A 14023-nucleotide genomic window follows, 5' to 3' on the forward strand; every position below is an offset into this window, starting at 1 on the left:
TAGTTATATGTACAACCACCTATCACAGGGCACTTATTATTTTAGTGTCAATTCAATTGTATTATAGCTTATTCATTTGAGATATTTCAATGAAGATGAATATTAACAAAGATCATGCCGTTTTTGCACATAGCAGAGAGAGCAAGCAACCATGTGTGTGATGTATATATAGAAAAAGAAGAAAAAGGAGAATTCTCCCTGCCAAAATACTGAATTACAGTAAATCCCCTACTGTGTACTGTACATTCATAACTAGAACCACACGTCTTCCAACAAAGATGATCTATTAATCCTGCTTTAATGTTTGGTTCCTATTTTGAGTAAGAGGAGTCATTTCTATAAAGACCTGGTTACAAATTGTCCAGACCTTATAATACATTAAAAGCTATGAGTCTCCCATGTAACTGATGAGAAAGATTAAAACATTTTCCAATCAGTCCATATGTTAAATGTAGTTCTTCACTGTGAATTCTTTTAAAATAGCTCCAGAGGGAACACAGTATAAAATAGTTGGCAAATCTAACTTTAAAATTTCCTTTCTGTAAAGTAAGGTTAGACTGATTTCCACTGGAACACCATGATTAAAATAAAACAAACAGCTAAGGAGAAAGTGAATGTGGGAGAAAGAACTAATTTCAGTATGAAAGACAAGATACATGATAGACAAGATAGTATGAAAGAAAATGGCAATTGTTTTACAGAGAGTTATTGTTAAATGAACAGGAGTTTTCAGTGCTGCAATAGTGACAAGCCATAAAACAATTTCACATACATGCAATATTTAAAATATAAAATGATTGGCTTCATTTTAAACCTAGTGCGTAGATGAGTCTTTTTGGTTTTGTAACTCGATATGGAACAAAAAGTTTTCATTCACCTCAATGGGATCTACAACGTGTGTGTGTGTGTGTGTGTGTGTGTGTGTGTGTGTGTGTGTTTCTGCTCATAGCTGTTAGGCAACACAGGGATATAACCACCTCTGGTTAGTATCTGCAGCCTCAGGTATGGTGCAGACAGCCGTAATGTGAGTTTTGTCACTTGGCCTTGTCAGTGACTCTAAGCTGACAGTAGATCATTGCCACATGGCCACACCATTCTCTATGGGAGTGAAAGACATTAACTGTGTCAGTTACATTGTGCTGTATTAAGTATGACAGTTTTATAAAGCAGCCTGCAATCTACTAGGGAGCTGAGCTGAAAGCAGAAATTCTGCACTAATCAGCTTTGAAAAATACCATTTCAGTAGATCCCTCCCTTATAAGGGATGAAGGCTAAGGCAGCCTCGGTGTCATTGTGTCACACTGTGCAGTAGCAGACCTAATGGTTTTATTATAGGAGTACTGGGGCTGGAGTTCTGATATGGTAAATTATGGGAAAAATTGTGGATTAGTCCCAGTAAAAATGTCAAAAGCAATGGAAATAAGAAAAAAATCACAAGTCACAGATGTGAGATGTATGAAGCCAACCTATCAGTTTAGACCACCTATGATTCTGATTATTAATTATTTATACAACACAATCTTTATGGCACTATGCAGCTGCATATAAGAAAATATCCCTCTCCTGGAGAGTTTACACTTTTAGGTACCAATTTTAGAACAGGACTTCATGCATACACAAGGAGTAAAAGGCAGGAATTTTATTTTTAGATCCATGTAAGTCTTACATTTCATTCTTCAAAGTTACTTCTGCCGACTCTGTGGGCCAGATCCTCAACCCTATTCTAGTGGTTCAAAATGGACGAAAAATTGGACTGAAAACAGTCAAATAGGGATTTTCTTTGCATAGGGAAATCACACTTCGCACTAGACACCTATTCCTGGGCATAACAGGAGCAGAAATAGGCCTAGCCAGAGCATGCTGCACTCCAGAGATCTTGGGATGGTAGAACAATACTATCAATGTATTTCAGAGCAGTCTTGAGACTGCTCTAATTTGCACTGCAGGTCAAACTATATGCTCAGTATCTAGACTGTAGAGGTGGAAGGCCACCTATGCCTCTACTCTCAGGTATGCTGAGAGCTGCTCCCATGGATCTGACAATGTGGTCCCAAGATGTTTTAAGTGCCAAATCCTCCGGCATAACTGAGGACCCCAGAAGGTCCTGAACCCAGCATGAGCAGCATAGTTCCTCTGTGCAAGAAAGAGCACAATAGTTGAGAAGTTTGTGCAGGGAGTCCACAACCCCTGCACCATGGAGGGCCTCACTCTGTCCTGGAATCATGGAACAGCCAGGTGCATCACAGGCAGTGGATCCACAATCGATATCAATCTATCAGGTACTCTTTTCAGTGGGGAGACTATCTTACTGTGTGTCTGGAAAGCACCTAGCATGTAAATAATAAGTTCTTGGAAGAGGGGGAACAGCAGTTGTGGTGGCAACTGCAGCCCAGCAGCTGATATAGTGCCTTAAGGGAAAGATTCCTTCCTCACAAGCCTTTCTTCCCTCCCCAGCACATAGATACTTACTGAGGATGTGTGCTAGGGAGAGGATTTGGCTCTATAAAATGGATCCCAGGGCTTATGAAACATATCTATGGTATCCTGTAACCTGTATGCTAGAGCCTAACACCCATGGCTGGCCTGCGTCAGCTGACTTGGGCTTGTGGGGCTCAGGCTGCAGGGCTATAAAATTGCACTGTAGACGTCCAGGATGGGACTGGAGCCCAGGCTCTGGGATTCAGTGTCCCAGAGCCCATACTTCAGCCCAAGCCCGGACATCTAAACGGCAGTTTTATAACCCTGCAGCCCAAGCTCTGCAAGCGCAAGTCAGATGCCACGGGCCTCACACAGGTATCTTATTGCAGTGTAGAGATACCCTAAGTGGCAGCACATGACAAAGTTAATAGACATTCTTTTTTGGGGGAAAATAGGCTTGGAGACAAAGTCATTCTAGTGTGAAAGGAGGTTTTGTTTGTTTCCAAAACGAAATTCAACTGAATCCTGCGATTTTTTTTCTGTTTTAATATGTTTTCATTACTTGAGTCATGTCAGCATGGGCAAACTCAGGACGATGTCATGCAAATTTGGGGGTTCATGTTCCACATGCCTTTCTTGCAAAAGGCATTCATTTCCTGTTTAAAGATCTGCCCTTCACAGGAAAAAAACTTTGGACAACTGTGAAGTTTTCCAGGCCTTGTAAAAATAGCTTTTGAAAAGAAATGTAGATGGGGAGTTCTTGGAAAATAAGAACATGTGCTACTCAGTGGGGCTGGACGACGACACGTGTCCTAGGGTATTAAGGGTACATTGCTTATGAAAATGAAATGCATCCTAGGACATTACTGCAAATAAGTTAGCTAATACATTAATCAAAATGATTTTGATATGAGCAATGTCCCTTTGACTAAAAGCTACCTGAAGGGTATTTTTGGTGGGAAAGGAGGAATTTTGACTTCATGCCTGAAAAGTGAAGCGAGTTCATCATTGATTATCCCCATGAAGAGCAAAAGGGACTTTCCTCTATCTGTCTGATAGAGAGAGCTTCCATAGTCTTACCAGTCCCAAACATTCCAAGAGCATGGATCAAGCTCCCAGAAATAATTAAATTCATTTTTAAAATCATGAAATTTCAGGTTCTCTATTTGCTTCCTGGTTTTTGAGCTTTTAAGGTTCATGTTTTCAAGCATGAGGGCTAGAAAATTACTGGGTGTGTGGAGCTTTGAGGGGTTTTTTGTTTTGTTTTTTAAACAGAAAGCTAAGATTCTTGCATCATTACTCTGGGAGCTGGGGGTTTAAGCAAAAACACCAAATATCACAAGTCTCCTGATAAAATCATAAGAGCAGACAGCACAGAAGCTGCTATTTGGGGGCTGGTGTCTCAAGAAGAGAGAGAGGTGGTCCTCATGGGAGAAGAAATGGGTCTTTGGCAGCCTTCCCTTGCTCCTCCACCCTTTTCCCCCTCCCATCTAAACAATGCTGCTGTTTCCGGACAGTAAGGAGAGCTTACCTACATCTCTGCTGCAGCAGAGCCTAGAAGGCACAAGCCACCTCATGCACAGTATACCTTGCTCATTCTTTGATTTGCTATGTTTGCAAAGCTGTTGTGCTTAATTACAGATATTTATTCATTTAATCTTCTTAAAGCCCTGATTATTTTTTTTAAAAGCCTCTTCCTTCCTGAAGGAAGTGGCACCCTCAGGCATTTATGCATGTTCTCCCACCTTGTGCTTAGTCCTGACATGAAGGCAAGTTCAGACAAGACCATCAGGTCTTCATCTCAAAGGCTAGCCACTTCACCTCTTCATCTGAAAGGCCAAGCTTTCCCCTTCTTTATTCTCAAACACCCTTTCTTCTAGAAGACAGCAGAGGCCTTGAAGGGAAAGCAGTCAGCCCTAGAGGAGACCTTCATGTGGCTTAGAAGGAGAAAACCTCTGAATGTTTAGAAGTTCAGTTTGGTTCCATACTCAAAAGTCTGTATGCTTTATCCATATTATCCAGACTTCTCTGTTGTAGAAACTGAGCTGCAAATCTGGGCAGTAAAGTTGTGAGAGTCCCAAGATTTTGGTTAAAGTCAGAGCAGCAATAGTACAAGAACGTTCTCCATCCAGGTACTTCTACTTCTAGTCCTGACTAAAACCAGGAAGTGGGCGGGTTTGTGACAGTTACCTCTCAAAATGTTCTAAACCACTTTGCTTGTGTCTACTTATTACTCTTCTGCCTGACGGGCTAGAGGAGTAGCGTCACCTAGTGAGAGAGAATCTGGAATATCAAAGATGGGTTGAAGAGGATTTTGAAGGAGCCATATCTAGCATTTCTCAGAGGGCCAAATCCTAAGGTTTTTATTCAGTTTTCATTCTCCTCAGCGAAAGTTTGAATGAGAGAGGACTGATTAGAATTGAAATGTAGACCTCAAGATTTGCTTACAGAGGGTTACTGTCATAAAGGGCTTTTAAAAGGTCAGAGTAAAAAAAGATAAAATTAGACAGAAACACAGGATGGGATGGATACCAAAATAAGCAGTGAGAAAAAAAAATGCAGAAAGATGGGGGATGTGGAAGAGTTTAAAATTAAAGATGGCAAGAAAACTCACAGAAACAAGAGGGGAGGGGGTATTTTTCCCCCACCAAAACCTTCATTCTAAGCCAAACTGCTATTCTGAATGAAAAGCATATTTTTCTTATCAAAATAATATATTACTATTAAGTTGTTCATCAAGTTCACTCTGAATAAAACTTTTTTTTTTAAACCCTGCTATGGTCCCTGAGGTTGTCTGCAACATTCTATTCCAGGATGCTTTGAAATGCTGGCTGAGTCTGGTGAGAGCAATGAGAAGGGAAATTGCTGGTACTCCCAAAGGTATCAATATTTTCTCCCTTGAGAAGCTGTTCAGGAACATGCTGTATTGTGAGCACAAAGCCAGAAGTGCTGTGAAATCACACTTTTAATTGTTATGGGTTTTTTAATTAACAAAAAAGTCCACATTGGATTTCCAATATTGAAGATACTTGCATCAGCTGAACATGACACAACACAAAGATATGTTTAACTAGTGGCAGACATAATAATATTGTTCCCTTGTATACTGTTCAGTAATTTAAGAGTATGCCTGAAAATATACAGCTTTGTGGGAAAGTTCACAACACTAAAACATGACAAGAAAAGAAACAAGATGAATGTATGTGTTTTCATTTTAAGGAAACAAATGTTAGGAAGCTTGCAACATCATTACTTCATTTCTAAATATATGATATTAAGAGTCCACAAAGAGAGTGAAGAAAGCTACAATGTCAGGTTTTTGAAAAGGCAAGAAAAAGCGAGGGTGCTGCAAAGATGTTCATTTTTGCTAAAGAATTAATCAAACTGTTTTAAAATACTGAGGACCTTATATTAGGGCAAAATACCAATTCTACAACCTGTACACCTCTACAACAGATACCTAAGTTCCTAGTAGTCCACAGAGAGGCTTACCCCATTGGTGTCTGGTACTGGAAATGATGGACACTGGTGCCAAAGGCATGGATACAATTCAGCTGCTACAACTTCCAGCCTGAGGTAAAATCTTGGACCACCAGCCCTCTTTCATAGACATAGCCTTATTTTGGTCTACCATCAAGAAAAGTACGGGTTTGAACTCCCCAGGATCATTCCAAATGGCCCCTGGCAACATTTGAATGCTACATGTGCCTTTTACTAGATTTTCCACTAATGATGGCTAAAGCTGAAAGGTTTGATTAGATTGAGATAACAACCCAAAACTTATCTATGCTAGCTGGACCTCCTGCTGATGTAAAACTGAGCTAGAAAACTTGAGAATAGATTCTCCCTTGATATTTATGATATTTCCTGTTTCCTATGAAGCTGGAAACACCAGGAAAACAGCTTTTCATGCAGGATTTTGGCATTTGCACCTCCAGTCTCAGTGGAAACCAGGAAGTATGGAAGAGGATGAAATCTCAGATGCTGAGTTCTGGTTTGAGATTTTTGGCAAACAGAGTCAAGTCAGTTCTTTATCTGAACTAATTCTTCCACCCCTACTTTCCATTTTTCACAAATACATCCATCCTTTTCACATAGACTGTGTTCCCCCACCCATCCCCCCTCAAAAAAAAATCACAGCAAATGCTAAAATTGTAAAACTTGAAAAGCCACATGCCTTTGAGCTATGTCAAAGCAAAATGTATAGCTTTTCAAAATGCTCATAATGTGACATTGTAGATGTCACAGCTTCCTCTGACCCCTTTGGGCCTCCCTGAGAGCATCCCACGGCTATCTCTGCTGTCACCTTTCTCAAGATGAGACCCCACATTCTTCTCCCACCAGACTGGGGATTTAGGCTGCAATCCCTCCTTCAATTCACCGAACATCTTAGCAAGTCCAATTTTAGTTCAGCACCTGCCATCCTGTTGTCTCAGGGCAATGATAGGTTTAACCTGTACCTTGCCAACCCATCATAAAGCAAAGTATTATTTATTCAGAACAAAAGCATTAGACAGAAAAATATCATTAAACAGCATGCAAGTAAGCTGTTTGTTTATCAGGTAATACCTACGTAACACATAGGATCCTGGCAGATTTCACAACCTTTCTGCAGGGCCTCATGTTAGCTCTTGGATCAAGTGAGAGTGACACCTCACCCAAAAGTTAGGCTACCCACTTTATATAGTTTTCTAGTCCCTTATTTGCCAGGTTTCTCCAAACCTGGTAAAGGCAGTCTTTCTACTTAACCACAGAAGGGTGAGAGTACTCCTCCAGATTTGTTTACCTACCTAGAGATGTGCATGAATTATCTCCAGGTGATTTTACTTCCTGCTGTAAACTCCTTCAACTCCCCCCTGGCAGCCCATACTGATGCATATAAGACTTATAAAGTTGATACAACTTTCTGAATATTCTGTGATTCTATAGCTCAATTCACAGGTTGACCGTTCCTGATTGTTCATTCCTACCTACATAATTCCTCCCCCGTTTCCCCTCCACCACATTGTTTGTCCTGCTTCAGTAAAGAAATTAACTCCTTCACACTAGGCAGGTAACAATACAAGGTGAGAGGAGAAACTAAGTCACATTATTATTTCATAAAAATAAAGCAGAAGTTTCCCCTATAGAACTTTGTAAATTTCCAGGACCTTACAGCTTTACTTTTTACACTTCAAAAAAGTGATATCCCCTTCTTAATCCATACTACTTCTGTGAAGGTAAGTATTTACTTTGCTCGCCTTTATCACAAATGCTATTTATTGAATCAATACATGAACTAACATTATTGACAGTAAGTTATTATTAACCTGTATTATTGACACCTGGAAATGGAATTAACTGGTAAAGTGAAAACTTGCAATAGGTACAAAATTGCACTGTATCAGTCTGAGGTAACAAGCACCAGGAGTCTATGCCGATTGCAAATGAGTGCAGTCAACAAAGTTCAGATCCAGATCCAAATAACCCCAAAGTTCAGAGTCTGAATTTTGGTTCAATCTAGTATAGAGACTGGGCTTGGACCTCATAGCTGCCTCCTAGCTTCCCCAAAATTGAAGAGTGGCTGGATTCTGGGTTTTGGTGGAGGCTCCTCTCTGAGTCTCTTCTGTCAATATCAGAGTACATCAAACTTTGAATCAAGAGAGATCCTGTATCTACAGGGTAATTTTGGGGTGCATGTGTGAGGGACTCAGACACTATTACAATTTATGTTATAAATGGGATAAAGCTCTAAGTTTAAAATAGTCAGAATAAAAGGCAGGGAAACACCACCCTCATCCTCCAATGGGTGGAAGAAATCCTATTTCATAGGATCAAAGCTTGTAAATCCACAGGGAGACAGTCATGTTTATATTAATGTCTAGATTTTCCTGTGGGGCTCATCACCATATGTAAGAGTTTCTGAAATATTAATAAATTAAGCCTCACAATATCCCTGGGAGGTAAGGGAGTATTATCCTGATTTTTTAAAAATTAATCATGTTTATTGTGATAGTGCGAATGGAGCCTCAATGTGCTGGGCATCTTACAAATAGAATAGTAGATGGGTTGTGTCCCAAAGAGTTTTCAATCTAGATAAGACAAACAGGTAGAAAAAGGGGTATAACACATGAGCAGAGTGAACAGTGTGATGACAGCAAACGGCATGTTAGTTCCATTTTCAGCAGGGGGTTACTTAAGAGGGACTAAGCTACACGGAAAGAAGGGAAAGGAAGGATGTTGAGAGGGACAGGGGAGAAAAGGAGCAGGCTTGGAGTGAAGCTAAAGCAAAGACACTGTGAGGAATTAGCACAAAGAGCCAATAAGCACAGGGCAGAGAAGTTTAGTCAAAACTGTAGAAAGTCCTCCAATGTCTAGACATCCCTGCTTTGGCTGCTTCTGCTACCAGCTGGAGCCTCCAGCTGGCTCCTCTCTGAAGTTTCTCCCATAGCCAGCTGGTGGGTAGGAAGGGAGGGACCACCTGGTGCCCACAGAGTAGGAGATTTCCCCTGCACAATTAAGAGTCAGTCAGTCAGTCAGTGTGTAGGGAGCAAAGAGTGGCCCTATCTGAACTCCTCTGAGCTCCACTGTACCCCATCCATACCCCTCCAGTTTCTGCTTTGGCCACTTCTGCCCTTCCTGGGGAAACTGAGGCACAGAGAGATTAAGCAGGTTATACAAGATCACACATGAAGACTGGCAGAGCAGAGAACAGAACCCAGCTCTAGTTGAGTGCCTTAGCCACAAGACCATCCTTATAAGAGCCTTTATCACTTGATTGTCCATCAAACAAACTTTAGCCCATTTATCTAACAGGAGCTTTATGATTTATAAACATTGTAAGAAATTCTATAGAAAGAAAAAGTGCAAGAAGAGTACAGACTCCTTTTTGCCTCCATACTACCTTGATCCCTTTTGTATGCATAGATGCGTGTATAAGAATGAAGACTCAGCAGTCAATCTTTCAGAGAGTTCTGAATCTACAAATCACCTAGACCAACTCAGCAGTTTATTATGGATGGCAGCTAGACTTCTTGGTGGATGGACTCCCCCCACTCACCAACAAAACACCGGTGATACTGTAGCGAAGTTGCAATCTTGTTCTTTGCTTTTCTGTTATCTATTAGAAGGGATGAATATTTTAGGAAAATCAGAACCAGCTGGGTCTGTGTTCAAGCCAGCCAAAATCAAAGGCAAAAGACAGTGGTTTGTCAGATTGATGCCTGCAATATGGTGTCACATCATGACACCAGATCAGAAGAGCCTACAGGTGTCTACCTCCACAATTCTGAAAGGAGGAGAGAGTAGGGCCCTTCCTCATGAATCCAGCCCTCTCCTGTCACTCCCACTCCATCCCTGGAACAGGAACGGACATAGCTCTGGGGTGGTGTTGTGGAGACTTATGTTAGAACATTACAAAACTGAATGGAATTTTCATCGTATCTCACAGAGCAGGCTCTGGTTCTCTGGAATTTTTAGCTATCACCCATGCCCCTAAGCATTTGCTCAGTGCTAGTAACTCTTCAGAGGAAACAGCATTTACTTGTATATCCTATGAGTCAAAAGTAGACAGAGTACACAGCCTGAGAAATGTGCTGTGCACGGGGTCTCTGCATGGGGGGCGGGCAGGGTGAAAGGCTGAATCAGCTCTCCACAGCCCCAACACTGCCCTCACCATAGCAGGGAGGAGCAGAACATACCTGGCAGATTCTTTCAACCTACCCTGTCCTGTCCCCAACTCCTGTGCCTAGGTCATGAAGGGATCCTCCATGGAGGTGGACCCCCTCACCACCCAAGGTGTGTACACTTTCTGTGTAGCATCCCAATATGCAATCCACATCATCATAACTGCCCAGGAGACCTCCAGGATTATGGCGATGGGGGATGGATGTGCCCTTGTATTTCATTTATGTACTGATTCACATTGTGCATGTCTATTTAGAATGATGGCTTAAATCCAAGCCAGGCCTTGTCCAACTAATCATGCCAATGTGAATCAAGCAGGAACATGCATATGTTTATGTCTAAAGGTAGCAAGCTATCTGAGTTGCACATGTAATGTATTATATATAGTACTGTATGTGGTCTGAGGTCACCATAGGTCTACCACCACCTACAAATGCTCAGACCTAGTCACTTCTAGTTCTTTTACAGGACATTATTTACTATTTCATAGCAAGTTAAGTTGTGAAGAGATATGTAGTTGCTGCTGCTCTTAAAGCAATCAATCTATACACCCCCTCAAATACAAAACCATGAGGGGACTCTGGAGCAGTTTCCCTGAAGAATACGACAAGGAGACAAAACAGGTTTCTATTTTCCTCTTCATTAAAAGGGGATTCAAAACCCATATCCAATTTTTCCCAAAGTACAGGGTGTTTATGTCCAGGATTTGATTTTACTTTTGTCCTCGCCTTCAAGGCCCTTCACAGCTCTACTCCCCACTACAGGCCCTCTCTGTCATTTTACCATCTCTCGGCCGTACAACTGATACCATCCTTGTACATCTATTTGTCTGCTTCTCCCACAAATGCCTCTGTACTTTCTTCTTTACTGTCCCTTATGAATGGAGCACTCTTATAAGTAAGGCCCTACCAAATTCATGGCCATGAAAAATGCTTTACAGACCATGAAATCTGATGTTGTGTGTGCTTTTACCCTATACTATATGGATTTCATTGGGGAGACCAGCATTTCTCAAATTGGGGGTCCTGACCCGAAAGGGAGCTGCAAGGAGGTCTCGGTATTGCCACCCTTACTTCTTTACTCAATTCAGAGCTGGGTAGCCAGAGATCGGTGGCTGTTGGCCAGCCACCCAGCTCTGAAGGCAGCGTCCTGCCAGCAGCAGCGCAAAAGTAAGGGTGGCAATACCATACCATTCCACCATTACTTCTGCAATGCTGCATTCAGAGCTGAATGGCCAGAAAGTGGTGGCTGCTGACTGAGGGACCAGCTTTGCAGGCAGCAGCACAAAAGTAAGGGCGGCAATTCCATACAATGCCATCCTTAATTCTGTGCTTCTGCTGGCAGTGGCTCTGCCTTCAGAGCTAGGATCCTGGCCAGCAGCTATTGCTCTCCAGCTGCTTAGCACTGAATGCAGCACCATCACCAGCAGCAGTGCAGAAGTAAGGGTAGTAGTACTGCAACCCCCCTACAATAACCTTGAGACCCCACCCCCCAACTCCTTTTTGGGTCAGGACCCCTACAATTACAACACCATGACATTTCAGATTTAAATAGCTGAAATCATGAAATTTATGATTTTTAAAATTCTATGAAATTGACAAAAATGGACCGTGAATTTGGTAGGGCCCTACTCATAAGGCTACTACTGTGTCTTTCAATCTCTTCTTGAGACCCACTCCTACTGTAAAGCAGAGAATGAATCAGCCAGCTCTTGATGACTAGTTCAGTGTGTAATCTCGGGCAGCTAAGGGATCATGTCTACTTGTACAATTGTACAGCATCTAGCACAATGGAGCCCTGATCTTCATTGGGACTCTTGGGCACTAACATAACGCAAATATATAAAAATGCACCCAATTCTATTTTTCATTTTATCAGTGACAAATACATGAGTATTCCATGCCATCTCTATTGTACTAACGGACCAGTAAAACATGAATTTGCAGGTAACCACAGCTTGGATGGGATCACTCTCTTTTTCCTATGTCCATTTCTTTAAATTAGGTTTTACTGAGAAGCTCGTTTAAAATAGAACTGCATTAAAAGCCCCTTTCAAAGTCCATTTGAGTCTTTCCTCAACTTCAATCAATACCCTCCTAGCTGCGATTGCTGATGGCTATATTACATTGGCTACCATTAAGAAGTCAGTATTTGCCATACAGGGATATCTGAGGTACTGCAATGTTCCCCCTGGGAGATAGTGTGGCTTAGACTGGGTCTCAAGAGACCTATGTTCTATTCCCAGCTCTGCCAGTAGCTCTCTCAGTGATCTTAGACAAATTCTTATGCTACGGGGGGGGGGGGGGGGGGGGAAATAAGGTGGAAGTAATATCTCCTTTGTGAAATACTTTGAGATGTAATGATGAAAAGCCCTATATAAGAACTAGGTATTATTACGGTTAGATAGAAGCTATGTGCATTAATAGCTGGTAAAGTTTGCTGCTCAAAAGATTTCCATTGTGCACAAGTCACTCTCTGGACATATTTACATGGTGGGCTAATGTGCTCCTCGAGGGTGTGATTTCTAAAGCGCACTAATGTGTTGTGCATTAATTGGTCTGTGTAGGCCTAAGCAGGTAGCATCTTAGTGTATTTGACAAACTAGTCACTTTCACTGTTTCCCCTTTAAATCAGTTCTCCCTGTTTTTTATGAGTCCATCTTCTCTCATCCGTGAGGGAAAGAAACAATTTCTTATTTTTTTAAAAAAAGTTAACTGTAAAACTACAATGCGTGGGAGGGTTTAATACCTGAAACTATTTTAACTTGATTCTTAAATTACCTTGATTCCAAGTGGACAGTGTCCTTTTTTAATGGCTTTTATCAGTGATGTGCAAACTTTAAATGGTTTGGAGGTTCATTTCATTTATATTGAAACCTGGAGATCTAGGAGTGAAATCCTGACCTTACTGAAGTCAATGGGAGTTTTGCCATCAGCTTCAGTGGGGCCATGCTTTCACACTGGATATTTATTTGAATCTCTTGGGTCTTCACACCTCAAAGATATAGGATTCCTTATGGGATTTCTGGTACTCTCACTTCCAGTCCTCCCAAAAATAGTGTAGTGGCACGTAAGTGAGAGAAAGAAAGCTAACTAATGGTTGTCAAACTTCCAAAAACATTTCTATTGAGGAGGGTGAAAGTTCAAATAGATTTTCATTTTGACGTAACATCCCTAGAATCAGTTTTCTGGTTCCTCAATCTCCGTACATGATTATCAGTGGCGCTTGCAAGAGATCAAATGGACTGCACCTTTAATATAGCAAATGAGACTTGAGCTGCACTGCCAGAAATAATTGGTCATTGTTTTATCTAACATGCCTAGTTTATTAAAGCAAAAACCAAATGGCTCAAGTGCCATTGTGACATACTAGCAACAGAAACATAGCTGCTTAAATTGAATCACAGATCCACCTAGTCCGTTTCCCAAATCCTGATTCTCCTCAGGTGAACCCTGCCTAGCTGATAAATCCAGTATACTGTCACTCTGACAGGAGCCAATTCTGTGAACCTTGATTACCTTAGGTAGTACAATCTTACTCTGTGAATAGCCCCTTTCAGATCAATGGTACTGCTTATACAGTAAAGCACTAGAAGAGGAGCAGATTTATTTTATCTAAATTTAGCAGACAATGTTATCCCTAATATAATAATAATATATTACCTCATTATAAATCTAATGACATCAATGGAGTTACACCAATGATTAGTTTGGTTCATTAAGATTAGCAGCTTCTACTACAGCTTCCTATTACAACTGTCACTTATGGAGATGCTACATTTGATTTTCTCTCTCTTTTTTTGTCCAGATCCATCTCTCATTAATGAAATTATTACAAACAAACATTTACAGAACATCTAAAAAAAACCCCAATACACTGGCCAGTACCTACTTATAATTCAAGTGAATCAGCAATTTAATAAAAAACAACTCCTCCAGAA

The sequence above is a fragment of the Dermochelys coriacea genome, chromosome 5, assembly GCF_009764565.3.
Source record: "Dermochelys coriacea isolate rDerCor1 chromosome 5, rDerCor1.pri.v4, whole genome shotgun sequence".
Taxonomy (NCBI): domain Eukaryota; kingdom Metazoa; phylum Chordata; order Testudines; family Dermochelyidae; genus Dermochelys; species Dermochelys coriacea.